The 16,477-nt window shown below is 47.5% G+C and overlaps 1 protein-coding gene across 1 annotated transcript in view; it reads right to left on the bottom strand.

Annotated features, from left to right (window-relative positions):
- Positions 1-16,477, bottom strand: part of DIAPH3 (diaphanous related formin 3) — a 1,357,913-nt gene that overhangs the window by 961,244 nt on the left and 380,192 nt on the right. The window lies entirely within an intron of this gene.

Here is a 16,477-nt window from a genome sequence, read left to right as displayed (position 1 = left end):
TCTTTTTACATGTTATATCTTGGCTTATACTAAATGTAAATCAAGGAAACAAATGTCTTAAGTAGGGATAGACCGATATGGTTTTTCCAAGGCCGATAGCAATACTTTGGTCACAACGTATCGGTATCGGCCGATATTTTGTACATTTAAAGTTTTGAAAAATAAAGACAAATTTTTGACACAAATCTGGTACTGAACATGTTAATTTTTGTTTAATGCTTAATGGCTGGTTTGCTGGCACCCTGTGGTGGGTGGGTAGGTTGGTGGCTGGCACCCTGTGGTGGGTGGCTGGCACAGGGGCTGTGGGTGGCTGGCTTACTGGTAGAGTGCCAGTGGCTGGCAGGTAGAGGGGCTGTGGGTGGCTGGCTGGCTCGCTGGTACAGTGCCTGTGGCTGGCTGGCTGGTACAGGCCTGTGGATGTGGGTGGCTGGCTAGCACCGGGCTGCTGTGGGTTGGTGTATGGCTGTTATACACTACCGCGAGACTAGTCCCGACTCCAGACGAGGCTGCCCAAGGCGAGGGAAGCAGCCTAAGAAGGCAGAATGACGTCACAAAAATATCGGCCAGTTTCAGGGCTGATACCAATATATCAGGGAAAGTGTATATCGGCCTTGCCGATAATCGGTCTATCCCTAGTCTAAAGTAATTTAAAGTACCAAGTACCTAACATTTTTTAATATAGGACTGTAGACATACCGCAAGTTTCATTGTGACAGACATTTACATTTCGATATTTCAAAAATGTCTTTAATGTTCATTCTGCACTGCAAAAATTGCTAAGTAAATATGCAGCTTACTCATCTGCTCCTCATTTCCTGGACCTTCTGTATTCCAGCCTAAAGTAAAAGGGCCTTAATTTAATACAAAACAATGATTACAATAGAGGTGCAAGGTGAATAAGGTACTAACCAAGATGGCCATGATCTAGAAGTTCTGATGCAATCGACTTCTGAGATTTGAGACTTGCAACAGCATGCCGCCAGTGCTGATCCTATAGAAAAGCTATAAAACACCTACGGCTGGCTGCAGGTCTTAGAGTGCAACAATAAGGCCATACAACCTAGTACTAATTAATCTATTCACTCGCCTTCCCATAGTGCGGTAGGAGGTCCATAATAATACAGACAGCTTGTAAGAGTCATTAACTACTCTACACGATCATGTAACAGTCAATATACATAAAACCATTTTACAGGACAATGCTTCACCAAGCTTGTTTCATTGCATTACTTTCAAATTCTAAGAAGAAAATATCGCCCCCCCCCCCCCCCTGTGATAATAAGGAATTTGGCAATGCAGTATAATTTTTTTCTTTTTTTTTTTAGTCCACAGCTGTCCAAACTGTGGTTTAGGACTTGCCAGTCCACTTTGATTTAAAATAAAAACTAAAAGTGAACAAAGCGGTTACCAACAAAGGGAATTTTGACCAGCAAAACCAGTAATGAAAAATACCAAGCCACCTGGCTCACTCTTCAGCAGCCCTGCTGCTCTTGTCACTGGTCCCTCACCCGTCTTACCCGGCTTCTCCTGGCTATCCTGCCTCACTCAGCCTGTAGTCATAGCTTTCTGCTGTACAGGCCTACTCCTAGCCTCTAGCTAGGGGTCTCCTGATACCCCAAGCAGTCTCACTCCCCTGAGACTTCCCTCAGTACACTGTACTCATCTAGTTGTCTCAGCTTACACAGTCTCCCGTACTCACTTAAAAGCCTCAATTTTATCAGTACACTATGGACATGGAATCACTCCTCGAGCATGGAGTGCTGTCTGCTGATAGGAACACACACCTGTCTTCAATCTGGAGCTCCTGAGCTATGCTCAAATCATTCATTATGAGGGTTGTGTGCACCTGGACACACACACACTACTGGTGCGTGAAATTTCTTACCTCCAAAAGCACTTTGAAATCTCCAAACTAAGGAGCCCAATCCAGGAACACCAAAGTCCAGAGAAAAACCTAAACAGCTCTGTTGATATCGACACTCCAGAGTCACACTCTGCAAACATGGGAACCCTGTGTCCTCTCTACAACCATTTTCATAGTAGCAAGGCCTCCAACTGTCACACCTCTACACACTGCTAAGCAAATTTTAAGTGGTAGTAAACGCTCTTTAAAAAAAAAAAAAAATAAAAAGGATCCTCCTCCAAGTTAATGTCATAATGTGCTGGTATGTAATGCTTTACTTGTAAAGTGGATCCTTCCAGTTGTTTGTTGTCACTGCTGGCAGGGTTTTCATCTTTACCTGGTCTTCCTTCCAGGTTCGTGCGTTCCAGGAAGACCGCAATGAATCATTGGCCGGGCCACAATCATGTAACTCCCGTGCATGTACGTCATTGTTCAGGGCACAGAACTCTGAATGGTCGGCACACTCAAGTGTGCCGTTCATTCAGCGCACATGCGCTGGTGACATCTCTGAGCTGCTAAAAATATGAATATCTCCTAGATGGTGCACGTTTTTGGAGATATTCACTGTACTTACAGGTAAGCTTACTGGTAGGTACAAGTGAAAAAGTGTAAAGTCTACATGCGTCATTCTGCAAAGCACGGGGGGGTTTCTTGTTGAAGAATTGTTCAAAATCTCACTACACATAGACACGGCATAGTAACATTTCAAGAGGGTTGACGCCGTTCCAATAAAAAAAGATGGCCCTACATTTGATAGTAACCATACTTACAGGCATTACCATTAATCTGTCAACTCACTTTATCATTTAAACCCTTTATTTATGATATCACTTTTCAGGATAATTCAAAGAAGTCTAATAGCATTTGCAATCAAGCGACAGGAAACAAAAAAAAGAATTATAACATTAAGACACTTGCATAGATAACTCTAGGAACAGGAGTTCTGAAGCAGTGCCAATGCAACAGTAACTACGTTCAACTACTTGCAAACAATTAGACTACTGTTTGATGGATTACAGGGGTCACACAATTTTTGGTGCATTAAATGAGGTTACAACTGTATCTTCACTCATGAACTATAATTAGGGTCAGAGATGTCATAATCCAAATAACTGTACTGCCAGGGGAACAGAAAAGAATGTTATCTTTGGGACAATTTATCCACTTATAGCAGAGAATTCATGATCAAATATAAGACTGCAGTACATTACATCACTGTATTTAATCCCAGTAGAGGATGGCTTTGCAGTCTCTAATCACCAGAGCCAGAATAGGTGCAAATAAAAGCTTTATACGGACTATAATTGTATTAAGTAAAAGTGATAAATGACTCAGACAGACTACTGGAAATTGGTTTTTGATATTATATTAAAGTTGACCTTCAGGTTGAAGGCATCAAATTTGTTATTTTGTCACATGGACAGTACAGCAGCTTTTTGGTAAAAGATCTAGTTTATTTCTCACAGAAAGATGCTTACCTACCAAGAAGCAAAGCGCTTGTAGAATGATGTTAAAACTTTGCGCAGGCAACCAATTAGTTCTGAAAGTGCTTTCCAAATAACCAAAAAGTAAACACATTTAATGGTTGTATAAAAAACATTACAATGATTAATTTTCTACCTACCACCAGAGCACCAACACATGCAGTTATATAAACATATAGTGTAACTCACACCCAAGTGAAAAACACCATAGACATAGGTCTATATGTTTATATATTTTGATTAATTGAAGCAGCGGCATTTATTTATTTATTTGTTAATTTGTGCTATTTGAGTTTTAGCGCAAGAGATTTGTATTATATTTAGAACACATGAAGATACTTATGTGTTACTTAGTGTGAAATATGGTTAATGCATCAAAAACACTTGATGCATATATGCATTGTAAAAATGGTGTTTACAATGGTCGTAGTACAGTGGGTATAGAAAAGAAAATCGCCCACCTTTTAAATAATTACATTTTGTTGCTTTGCAGCAAATGAAGATAGACATTCAGGCTGCAAAGCATCACAAATTTGATTTTTGACTTACCGTAAAATCTCTTTTCTCTGAAGTTCATTGATAGACGCAGCTCCATATTCTTCTTAATCATTGGGTTATGCTGCCCCCTACAGGGGTAGGACACTAGGCCGGAAAAATCTTTACCACGCCTATGGGGCAGTCCTACACCCACTCACACTCTGCTATAGGCATTCAGTTTTGTTGCAAGCAGTGTCAGAAGAAAAAACCCTAACCCAACTCATATATAGAGGGGCGGGTGCTGCGTCTGTCAATGAACTTGAACTGAAAAGGATTTTACGGTAAGTAAAAAATTCAGTTTTCTCTATCGTTCATTGACAGACGCCGCTCCATATACTTAACCATTGGGGCGTCCCAAAGCAAATAACATGAGGGGTGGGAAAACAATGCAGGAAAGAACACAATTCCCAAAAGCTAAACTTAGCCAACTAGGTAACATGAAGCGCAACCAGAAACAACTGGAGCTCACCTAGAAACAACATACAGCCTCAAAAATAATAAATTCTCTTTTAAACAGCCTGCAAAAACCTTGCGGCCAAAAGAAGCATCCAAAGATGCCAACACATCTACCTTGTAGAATTTTGTGAATGTGTGCACAGACGACCAAGTTGACGCCTTGCAAACTTGTATCACTGACGCCTGAAGGCGAAAAGCCCACCTAGTCACTCAGCGCTCTAGTAGAATGCACCTTTACAGGAAAGGCGGAACCTGACCCTTAATTGAATAAGCCTGTACCACCGTCTGCCTGATTTTCTGGATATGATCAGAGAAGACGCAGCCAATCCTTTCCGAGGTCCACTAATGAGGACAAAAGGTAATCTGATTTTCCGAAGGACTCCGTAGCCACCGGGTAAACCCTGATTACCCTTAACCACATCCAAGGAATTCTTTTGAATGCTTGGACTTAGGACATAATGAAGGCAGCACTATGTCTTCATTCAAATGGAATTCCAAGACCACCTTAGGAAGAAAGGACTGATTAGGTTGAATTATCACCTTGTCTCTGTGGACAACCAGATAAGGTGAGCAGCAGTATAGCGCTGCCAATTCCGACACTCTGCCCCGCAGAGGTAATAGCCACTAAAAAGGCTACCTTCTGTGACAGTGTAGGCAGAGGAATCTCCCTGTGTTCAAAAGGAGGTTCCTGAAGAACTGACAGTACCAGATTAAGATCCCACGGAAGTAACGGAGACTCTACTGGTGGAATCATGTGGCGAACACCATAAATAAAAAACGTGTGAATCAAATAATACGTGGCTAAAGGACGTTGAAAAAACACTGCTAGAGCCGACACCTTGCCTTTGAGAGTACCCCCCAAGGCCATCCACTGCTCAACCCCTCTTTGGAGGAAGGTCAATATCCGAGCCACTAAAAATAAGTGCAGATGCACCTTAATGGATTCACACTATGAAATGTACAATTGCCATGTATGATGATAAATCTAGATTTTCTGGCCTTCACAAGTGTGGGAATCACAGAGTCAGAAAGACCCCTATCCTTCAATACTTGGGTTTCAACAGCTATGCCGATAAGGCCAGTGACTGTAAAGCAGGATGGAAGATTGGCTCTTGAGACAGCAGATATTCCCTGAAAGAAAGTCTCCAAGGAGCATCAGCGACTAATCTCACCAGATCAGCGTACCAAGACCGACGAGGCCAGTCTGTAGCAACCAGAACTACTGGAGTCCCTTCCCCCTCTATTCTGCGCACAAGCCTCGGCAGCAGTTGTAATGGGGTGAAATGCATAGATCAGCCCATACTGACCCTAAGGAGCCACTAGTGCGTCTGTGGTGTCTGCCAGAGGATCCCAAGAACTGGCTACAAACCTCTGTACCTTCCAATTGAGCCGAGAGACCAACAGATCCACATTGAGAGTCCCCCACCAGCAGGTGAAACACCTCCGGGTGAAGGGAACATTCTCCCTGATCCAACATCTGAAGACTCAGGTAATCCGCCTGACAATTCTCCACTCCGGGGATATGCACGATGGATAGGGCTGGAACAAAGTTTTCTGCCCATTTTAGGATCTTGGAGAGCTCTCCAGCCGCCAGGACACTCTTGGTGACCCCTTGATGATAGACCTAAGTAACGGCAGTGGCATTGTCTGATTAAATCGGAACCGGACACCCTTGAAGGTGATTTGTCCAGTGAATCAAGCAAAGCTTTATTGCTCCGAGTTCCATAACATTGATCGGTAGTCTGGACTCCTTAGAGTCCAGCTCCCATGGACATACATCTTTACAAGTACCCCCCACCCCCAACCAGGCAGGCTGGCATTCGTGCTAACCACAATCCATAACAGGGGAAGGGTCCGGCCATCAGTCAAGATGGCCACATGACGAAGGAGCTCCGCAGACCCTTGCACTGCATCCAATGGTTTTCTGCCCCATTCACCATCCATTCACCTCCACGGCCTGCAGGACGGTCTTAGGTGGCTCCCGGTGTCCTTATTTTCTGCACCTCGCCCCGGATTGCCGCGGACCCGCTCCCTACTGGACACCCCGAGGCCTATGCGGCCGCCGCGGCCTGCCGTCGCACGATCCAGAGGGGAGGTAGGCACCATCCGACCCTAAAGACACTGAACTGCCCCACTGTGCTACCCTCCTCCACCCTAGCCTGCCATGCCACTCTCCTGGGACCCTCTCCCGCCAGCCGGGGCCTACCTCCCGGCCACCATCTTCCAGTTTCTGGGGTCCCCCTTCCTGCCAGAGATCAGGTCCCCAGACCCCCTCTGCACCCCGGGCAGGGGCTTCAGTGTTTGCTGGCTTGGATCTTCCACATCATCATCCAGATTTCCACCCTGCGGGAGTTGCGGCTTACGTGGGACCCCTCCTCTGTCCCCCCCCTCCAGTGTGGACCCCAGGAAGAGACACAATCTTTGCCCTCCTCTCCTAATATTTGCAACCACCTGTGCCTGCATGCCTTGTTGGATGGTATTCTGGCTTCATCTGGCAGTTCACAGCAGCAAGACCATTAGTGACACTCTGCACTGCTCTGCAGAGTATCGCACCTAGCCATCCGTGACAACTACTCAACCTCAATATACAGATATCTCTCTCACTGCAGTTTTTGATTATTTGAGTGGCTGTGCTTGTGACTTTCTACATTAACAGCTGCTGCAATCCATGTTTCACCATGACTACCTCTGTGGATCTATTTTCCTCTGATTTGAAGATGGCAATCATGCAGTGCTAAGCCGAGGGACCGTCCGGATCCAGCAGCTAACTTTTCAGACTAGCTACACCTGCCTTCTGCATGTCAGCGGGCAATTCCCACCCCGCTGACTCCCCAGAACTTCAACAGAGCTCCATACAACGCTATTTACTTCGCACTGTGCCTACAGAACCCCCGATCTCCTAAGTCAGACAAGATGGCTCCCGGCCGCACAGGGGGCAAAACTAAACCTCCTCCCCCAGTTTCCCTGCCCTCTTCCCTAGATGGGGACCCAAGTCGCAATGGGCACACCACTTCACCAGACGCCATGCCTTCAACACCCGTTTCGTCTTGCCCCGCTACCTCCCGTGGAGAGTCGGAACAACATGCCGGTGGGGAACTCCTCAGGTCAGAGGCGGCCTCCCACTTGTCGGCTTTTCGCTCGGACTTTGACTCCTGGGCCTCCAAGATGGAACTCTCATTGCATGCTGAACTGAACGCAGTCTGTCAGCAAATCTCCATCACTGACTCCACAGTGGCATCCATGACTGCTACCCAAGAGGTCCTTGAAGCCCACCTAACTGCGCTGGAAGCTACCTCCTGGGACCATTTCCGACGCCTGCGCCAACAACAACTCCGCATTGATGATGGGGAAAACAGGAGCCGTAGGAACAATATCAGTATCCAGGGGCTCCCCGAAGCCACCTCTAGTGCTGACCTTAAACCCACTGTGCTTGCTATCCTCAACCAAGGAGAGAGTCCATAGGGTGGGGGGCCTTGGTGGGGGAGGTGACGGTCGCCCCCATGACGTGTTATGCAGGGTCCATTATTATACCTTGAAGGAGGAAAAAATAGGTGAGGCATGGCAACTGGGACCCGTGGATGGCTCCTCCATACACCTCTATCCTGACCTTTCCCGCAATACCTTGCACATGCGGCGGGTGGTCCGCCCCTTACTGGACCTGCTGTGCCAAATTGGAGCTACCTACACTTGGGGACACCCCTTCAGCATCAAGGGGATTTTTAATTACCGTAAATTTGAGCTTGCTGATCCTGACCAGTTGCCTTTCTTCTCCTTCCTGTGTCATGCTCCGGTGGATATCCCAAACTGGCTGGATCCCCCGACGACCGACAGACCACAGATCCTGGGCCCTCTTCCTCCGAGGAGTCGCCGCCCCTGTTCCAGGTCTGCTTCACATAGACGTGGACCTCATCGACCCCAGTCCCCGGAAGCCTGAGGAACATGCACTCTGCCTCCCATACAGCCTGTTCTGATGTGACCAGGTCCTATCTGCGGACCTCCTCTTAATCCTATGTGATTTAATCTGTTTCTCTCTACAGCTCCCAGCATCTCTATATTGCGCCAGACTTGCCCCTGCCCTTCGCTGTATTTCTATTCAGCTGGGGTTTGGGGAGGTCAGTCACCGCACATCGCCACCGCTGGCCCCTGGCACATCGGCCTTCTGTATTTCATGTTTATGTTTTTGATGCTTCCTTCTGTTAGCAGTTGCACTTTTACTCTGTTTCTTGTGTATGAATGTTGAGCTCGAATCTGATCGCTTTCTTCAGGTGTGTACATTTGTTTTCTTCTTAGGTCTGCTGCGTAGCCGGACTTACCCATGAGTTTCTGACTCCTTCGTATCTATACCCCCATAAGTCGAGCACAATCCAAGCTTGTAACGAGTGTCTCACACGGTGCCCTGTTACAGGCGCCTTAGCTTTACTGGCTCCTCGCCACGGAGCCTCCCCTGTCTGCCGATAAGTCTCGCCCTTGTTCCTTTTTCTTTGGTGCTTCCTCTCTCTTTGTACTCCTTCCCCATCTGTTCTTTTCTCTGGTACTGGGTTCCGACCCTTTCTTCCTGACGGAGTTCTCCCTTCTTGATCTCCGTCCGCTCCCCATTTCTCTGCTTGCATCCCGCTATGGCCCACACGGTGAGTACCCGCCCCAGGCTTGCCTTGGGCTCTTATAATGTTCAGGGCCACAACAGCGTTTCCAAACAGGGTCAGGTTCTCTACCACATGCACAAACGCCACGTTAATGTGCTGCTTTTACAGGAGACGCATTTTTGCTCCACTTCTGTCCCCTCTTGTTCCAACAGGTATTTTAATAGATGGTTCCATAGCTCTAATCCAATCCAGAAGTTCAAAGGGGTGTCCGATGCATTCCATAAGTCTCTACCCGTCATCCTGATCGATCATGTTGTAGACCCGCATGGCAGGTACGTACTTGTTAAGTTTTCTCTCTGGGGTTTGAAGTATACAGTTGCCAATTTCTACCTACCCAATACTGATCAGGTCACCCTGGCTCTGCAGTACCTAGAGCTTCTTGTCGGGTTCGCGGAAGGAAAGGTTATCCTGGGTGGAGACTTTAATCTCCCCCTGGACCCTGGTTTGGATACCTCTTCCTCCCGATCATCTCTCTTGTATGCGAAGCTGAGGGCCCTGAAGCGTGCCCTACATGACCAGCACCTAGTTGACATTTGGAGGGTTCTCCACCCGACCGCCCGGGAATACACCCATTTCTCCTCTGCACATCGGTCGTACAGTAGAATCGACTTTTTTCGTGGATCATAGCTGCTGGGACTGGTCCCCAGATACTAACGTGGGGACGTTGGTCTGATCACTCTCCGATTTTTCGCTCCCCCCCCCCCCCCCCGGGCGTACCGACTCGGGAGTGGACTGGGAGACTTAACGAATCCCTGTTGGCAACGCCAGACTGTGTTGACACGATCTCCGCTGCCATCAAAAAAAAAATTTCCGACCACGCTGACGACCCTACGCCCCCCCCCCCCACTACAATGGGAGGCGGCTCTCAAGGCGGTACTTAGAGGAACCTTTATACAACTCGGTAAAGACCTCAAGAAGGCACGGTCGGCTTCTATAGCAGCTGCGACGGCCCATAGACAGAATCCTTCTGATGCTGCCCTTGCCAACTTATCTACAGCCAGGTCCCAACTTAGAGATCTCTATGTAGCCTCGGCCCGCACATATGACCAGAAACTGGCCAACGGTATAAGTTCCAAGATAAATGCGGCCGCCCGCTTGCTACCGCTCTCCACCCGCGGACCCCTTCCACTTTTATCACCCAGATTCATGACCCCTCTGGGTCCCTTGTAACGACCCTGGCCCAGATTGGTCAGTCTTTTACCAAACGCTGTACCACATCTCTGCGTCTTTGCCCCACAACTCCCAAGCTGCCTCTAACACTGCTAAGGCTGCATATTTTACCAAGACGGTCCTGTCGTGCCTGGATCCTGTATCTGTGGTCGACCTGGAAACGCCAATTTTTGAGGATGAGGTAATTGCGGCCATAGCCTTAACCCCCTCTGGCAAGAGTCCTGGCCCTCATGGCTTTACGGCCAAATTCTTCAAGATCTTTAGCCCTCTCCTGACCCCTTTCCTAGCTCGGGTCTTCAACTCCATCTCTGATGGATATGCCTTCCCACCTCAGACGTTGGAAGCGCACATATCCCTCATTCCAAAACCTGGGAAGGACCCCTCATTGTGCTCCAACTACAGGCCCATATCCCTGACAGGAGTGGACCTCAAACTTTATGCAAAGATCCTGGCGACCCGTCTGAAGCCACTCATACCGGGGCTCATCCATAAGGATCAGGTGGGTTTTATCCAGGGACGAGAAGCTAGGGACAACACCCTGAAGACCCTTCTTCTCACTGACTATGCTCGCACACATGATGTCCCCTTATGTTTACTGACGGTGGATGCTGAAAAGGCCTTCGACCGTGTGGATTGGGACTTCTAACGCCTAACCCTGGAGCAAATCGGCCTTGGCCCACTGATGCAGACTATGATCATGGTTCTCTCGAGCACGTACCCCTTCAAGACTGGATCGTCTTCCATCCGCTACCTGGGTGTCACTCTCCCTTCGGATCCAACCCGTCTTTTCACTGACAATTTTGTCCCCCTCTTAACTGAAACCCTCTCCACCTACTCTTCAAAACGGTTGACTTGGTTTGGACAGATTAATGTGCTGAAGATGGACATTCTCCCTCGCTTCCTATACCAGGCGGCCTGACTTCAGACCCTGCGGACTTGGGATCGTCTCAACGGGACGGGCCGACTCTCCAACCCCCGGGGTCCCATGACGCCCTTCTTTGGTACTCCGGCGTCCCCCCCCCCCCCCGGCAGTCTCCTGTTCGAATTTTGGGCCCTGGAATGCGACAAACTATCGCCGTGTGTCCCAACTCTTGCAAGCGGACCCCTCCTTGTTGCTCCCCCACAATCCCGCTGCACAGGTTGGCGACTCTGCTGGCTGGTTACATTGGTGCCAGGCCCTCTCTTATGTGCGTACCTTGCCTTCACTGGCTGATGTTCGAGGAGATCCATCGGCATTTGACACCCTCCTGCTCCAAGACGATCCCCCCACGCACAGTACAGTGTCCCTACTGTACTCTCTGTTTCTAAATACTCTCCGTCCTGATCGCCCGACCTACACTGCTGCTTGGGACAAAGACCTAGGTCGCGTCCTTTCGGATACTGACTGGCGTAAATGCTTCGATATGACCCACTCGTTGTCCCCCGATACACGAGTTCAGGAGAAGGGTTACAAGCTCCTGACCCGATGGTACTGGTGCCCTTCTTTTGCTAAACACACTGACCCTCTCCAGTCTGATGTTTGTTGGAGGTTGTTGTTTGCTTAGAATAGCTTTAGATTGGGTTTCCAAAGCTTCGCAATACTCCAACTATGACTTGGAATCACAGATGGCCGCCCCTTATTCATTAACTGCCTTGCTCCACACCAAGTGGAAATCCATGCCTCCTCATCTTCAGCACAATATCTTGTTGAGAGACACTGCAATAGCCTGGAGGGAAACCAGGAAACGACTGAAACTTCCCCTACAAGTATCCAAACACCTGCCAATCCTAGGCAACCCGAACTTTATACCAGGATTACAATCTAAAATCTTTACAGCTTGGCCCTGTAAGGGTATTGTCAACTTCTGACTTGTGTGACCCCCATCTTAGGCACACCGCTGGCGATCAAAGACCTACTTGCTCAGTTTCACTTGCCAGTGTCTCACACCTTTTCTTTGCTTCAGTGTATCAGCTTTCTTCACCCCTCCCATAAAGAATCCCTCCGGAGATTTCAGGACCCTCTCGCTGACCCCCTTTTGACCTCTGGAAAATACATTATTTCTGATGCCTACAAGCCCTTTCAACGCCTCTCCTCTTACCGACACGCTTCTGCATTGGCCTCCAACTGGGCCAAGGACTTACCGATCGCTGACTTAGTACCAAAGATCTTTGAGGGCTACCGGAGGACTATTCGTCTAACTCCCAATGAAGCCTGGCGGGAAACCCAGCTTAAGATACTCCACAGGGCATATATCCCTTTTCTCTCTGGCAAGGACGACCCACTCAGCAGACAATGCCCATATTGTAGAGCTGACAGACCCAACCTACATCATAGGTTCTGGAGCTGTTCTTTCATCACTACCAAATGGCAGGACTTTCAGGACTCTCTTCCCAGGGACGAGGCTTTGGGTCCAGTCAACACCTCCTTTCAGTATCTGCTCCCGGGGCAGGGCAAGAAGTAGTAGGCTGGATTGGTTTAGTCTCTAGCCTCTAGATCTCCCCCCTCCCTCCCCCCCCTTATTTCTCTTTCCTGTTTCCTTGTTGGTCCCCCCCCCCTCCCCCCTACTGTGCTACATTTTGGGGGTGCTTTTGCAATGATCCATCCAACTAGGTTTCTAGTGTGTTTGCAATACTGCTCCAACCTTAATTTTCCTTCTTGTTGTTGTGACTAGTACTTCCTGCATTACTTCTGCTTGTTCTATTGTTATGGAAAAAGTGTTGTTCGCCACATATATGCTTTACCTTGTACCGCCTATTGGTTTATAATAACGTTTTTTGAAGAAAAAAAAAAAAGGAGATTGTCCAGGTACCCCAGTACCGCAATCCCCCGCTGTCGCAGTAATGTCAATCCTGGAAATAACACTTTGGAGAAGACCCTGAGAATGGAGGCGGGACCAAAGGGTAATGCCACAAATTGATAATGTTCCTCGGCCACAGCGAAGCAAAGGAAATGCTGGTGTCCAGCGTAAATAGGGATGTGAAGGTAGGCGTCCTTGATATTGATAGAGGCCAAAAGGTCTCCTTGGTGTAGTGACGCCACTACAATGTGAATGGACTCCATTCAAAACTCCTGTACCCACACAAAGGGGTTTAGAGCCTTGAGGTCCAAGATAGGACACACTTGCCTTCTTTCCTGGGCACAGTGAACAGGTTTGAGAAAACCCGTGAAATCGTTCCCAAAAGGGAACCGGCCCAATCACCCCTGCAACAACAAATCTTGTCCCGCTTCTCGTAGATCCCATAACCTGTCTGGAGATAGGCCTAGATTGGGTGTGAAGGATCTGTCCCACGGTCGAGAACCGAATCAGGTCATTGACCCATTCGTCTTGAATCAAGAAGGTCCATGGTTCTGGAAAGAAACAAAGACGTCCCCCTACCCCAATTACAGGTGAGGGTGTCCCTTCATGTAGAAGAGGGCTTAACTGCAGAACTGGAGGGGCCTGCTTTCGGCTTACCCGACCATGTCTTCTAGAAACCCCCAGGTGATCTAAAAGTATTAGATCCTTCTCCTGCATGGCGGTGGCACGAAAGGGCCACTTGTATGCTTAAAAAGAGGGACCCTGTCGTGACGAGGTGCCTTGCCCTGAGCAGACTGATGAAGAAGAGTAATCTTCCCACCAGTAAGACCCTTGATAAGTTCATCCAAAGAAGAACCTTGTAAGAGATCCTCTGTAAAGGGCAGGTCTGACAGAGCCTTTTTGTAAGCCTTGTCTGCAGATCAGCTTTTTAGCCACACCATGAGTCTCATGGTTACCCCTACTGTGGATACTCTAGCTGCAGGGGGGGGGGGGGGGGGGGGCTGCATCTAAGGACGCATCACAAACATTTTATACCTTGGACCATTTTGTCCATCAGTTTGGCCAAAGTCAGGGGGAAGCGGCCTTTCTTCCAAATCACTCTTCAAGAGCTTTGCCTATTCCGTAATGGTCTGGGACACCAGAGCGATTGCGAGTATTGATCCCACTATCAAATGCAAGTGGCGGGTCAGTGCCTCATCCTTCTATCAACAGGGTCTTTAAAGACTGGAGGCTCCTCCACCGGAATCACAGTGGATTAGTTCAGTCTGGAGACTGGGTGGTCCACCTTCGGTGGAACGGTCCATTTTTTTGATCACAGAGTCCCCAAAGGGATAGCGTCTCGTGAAACGCTTCGGCACCAGTAACGTGTTTAAGGTGCCCCCACTGTTCAGTGACAATTTTCTCAAAAAGTTCCGGACAAGAGAAAACCTTGAACTACTCGGGGTTTACTGGTGCCAAGAGATACCTGCTTCCCTGAGTTTTCCGCACTGACACTAAGTGCCTCCACAAGCTCTTTTTCCCGCACAGCTGCAGATGAGGATATAACATCCTCGCCATCTGAATCAGAGTGCGATGACACAGGCCCCTCAGGATACCTCATGTCCGTGGCGGCCATATCAACCTCAGAATCCAAGGATATAGATGAGGAAAGTGAGGACAGTGGGCAATTTTTACTAGTCCTCTTTTTTAGGACCATAACTTTGGACACCAGGGTTTCAAAAAAACCGCCATTAAGGCAGATAAGGGTTGCGACCCGGAGGTCCCCGCAACACCAAAGAGGGGATCAGTAGGTGATACTTGCTCCCGGTAATCCATGTTAATGTGGGGACAGCGCAGTGTCACTTTAAGAGTACTGCAAAAAGAAAAACGGTCCCACGCCGTTGCACCAGCGGTACTACAAGTCCCAGCACATTAAGCTGCAGAGTGAGGGAACGACCTACAGGGACCCCAAAAGACTCACCACCGCCCAATATTAGGGAGAGCAGCTGGTCTGAAGTGTACAGAAAACGATCCTCACAAGAGAAAGTACCTGGGTTAGCACCAGAGGTAAAGCTTTACACTGTACAGCATTCTAGGACAATGAGAAAAAGGCCGCCCAATGCATTTCAATGGGAAACTACAAAAAAATGCCTGCCGAGGCTTGTACAGCTGATCTACAAGAAAATGGTGGCCATGCGGTCTACACGATCCCCTGAGGGGTCCAGCAATCGATCAGGCATAGGAGGAGCCCTAGCAGGGACCCCCCCCCACCAGGATTAACCCCCCCAAGCGGATTGCGCGATCAGCGGCATCCCCTCCCCTGGGCCCGCTTCGCCTGATACAGCCCCTGCACCTTATGTTGTAGCAAGGCCTAGTGCTGGACCTTATGGATCTAGATTATCCAGTCCGAGACCTCAGCCGGCTGTTGCTTGTAGTTCTCCAGGAACTCAAACTAGTAAATAAAAATTACATATAACAACTTCCCTTTTACATAGCTAGCACCAAAGTCCCAGCAGGGAACTAGGTTCTACTCCTAAGGCAGAAACAAACTGGCGACTTTAGCAGAGTGTGGGGTTATGCCTGCAGGGACAGACCCGAAGGCGTGGTAAAGCTTTTTCCTGCCTATTGTCCTATTCCTGATGGGAGGAGCATAACCCAATGGTCTAGGAAGATGTGGAGCTGCGTATGTCAATAGATGATAGAGAAAATACATTGTGTGTCAGTATTATCCTGAAGGCTTAAGCTCTAAAAAAAATATTACAGCTGCACATGCCAAAAACAGATGGTATATTAAATTATATAAAATCTCCATTTACAACACAGATACCTAAACACTTTTGGGGGAGATAATGGGATGTATATAAAGTGGACAAAATGTAACACAGATGTCTAACCCTCCCTCCCCATGATACAATTTGCATTTCATATCACAAACATCCATATGCCCTTAAGAGCCCAAAAGATCAAATCTGTTGCTATAATTTTCCGCAACAGCTGTTTTGCAAATTAAAATAAAAAAATATCTGATAAATCAAATTATGAATTCCAGAGTAACAGCCTAGTTTATCGTGACATTTTAATATATACAGTACCAATAAAACAAGACAAAATGGTTTAAAGTCAAATATATTACCAGCCATTACCCCAGATAATTGTGTTAATAAAAACATGTTATTTAATCATAATAGATAAAAATAAAATGCTAAGTAAACCTACAGTCTGACATTAAATTAAAAGTTAGATAAAGATATTGGAAAGTGGATTACAAAGTTCAACATTCAGCTAGCATCAGGTTTTATATACAGGTGCATCTAAAAAAAATGTGAATATCATCAAAAATAAATTTATTTCTGTAATTCGTAAAGTATATAGATTTTTTACACACAGAGTGACATATTTCAAGAATTTCTCTTTTAAATTTTGATGATTATGGCTTACAGCTCGTGAAAACCCAAAATTCAGTATCTCGGAAAAATAGTATATTGTGAAAAAGTTCAAAATTGTAAACACATGGTGTCCCACTCTAAT

The sequence above is a fragment of the Pelophylax lessonae genome (assembly GCF_965119305.1).
Source record: "Pelophylax lessonae genome assembly, chromosome: 2".
In the NCBI taxonomy this organism is placed as follows: domain Eukaryota; kingdom Metazoa; phylum Chordata; class Amphibia; order Anura; family Ranidae; genus Pelophylax; species Pelophylax lessonae.
This window is presented reverse-complemented; position numbering and strand designations above follow the sequence as displayed.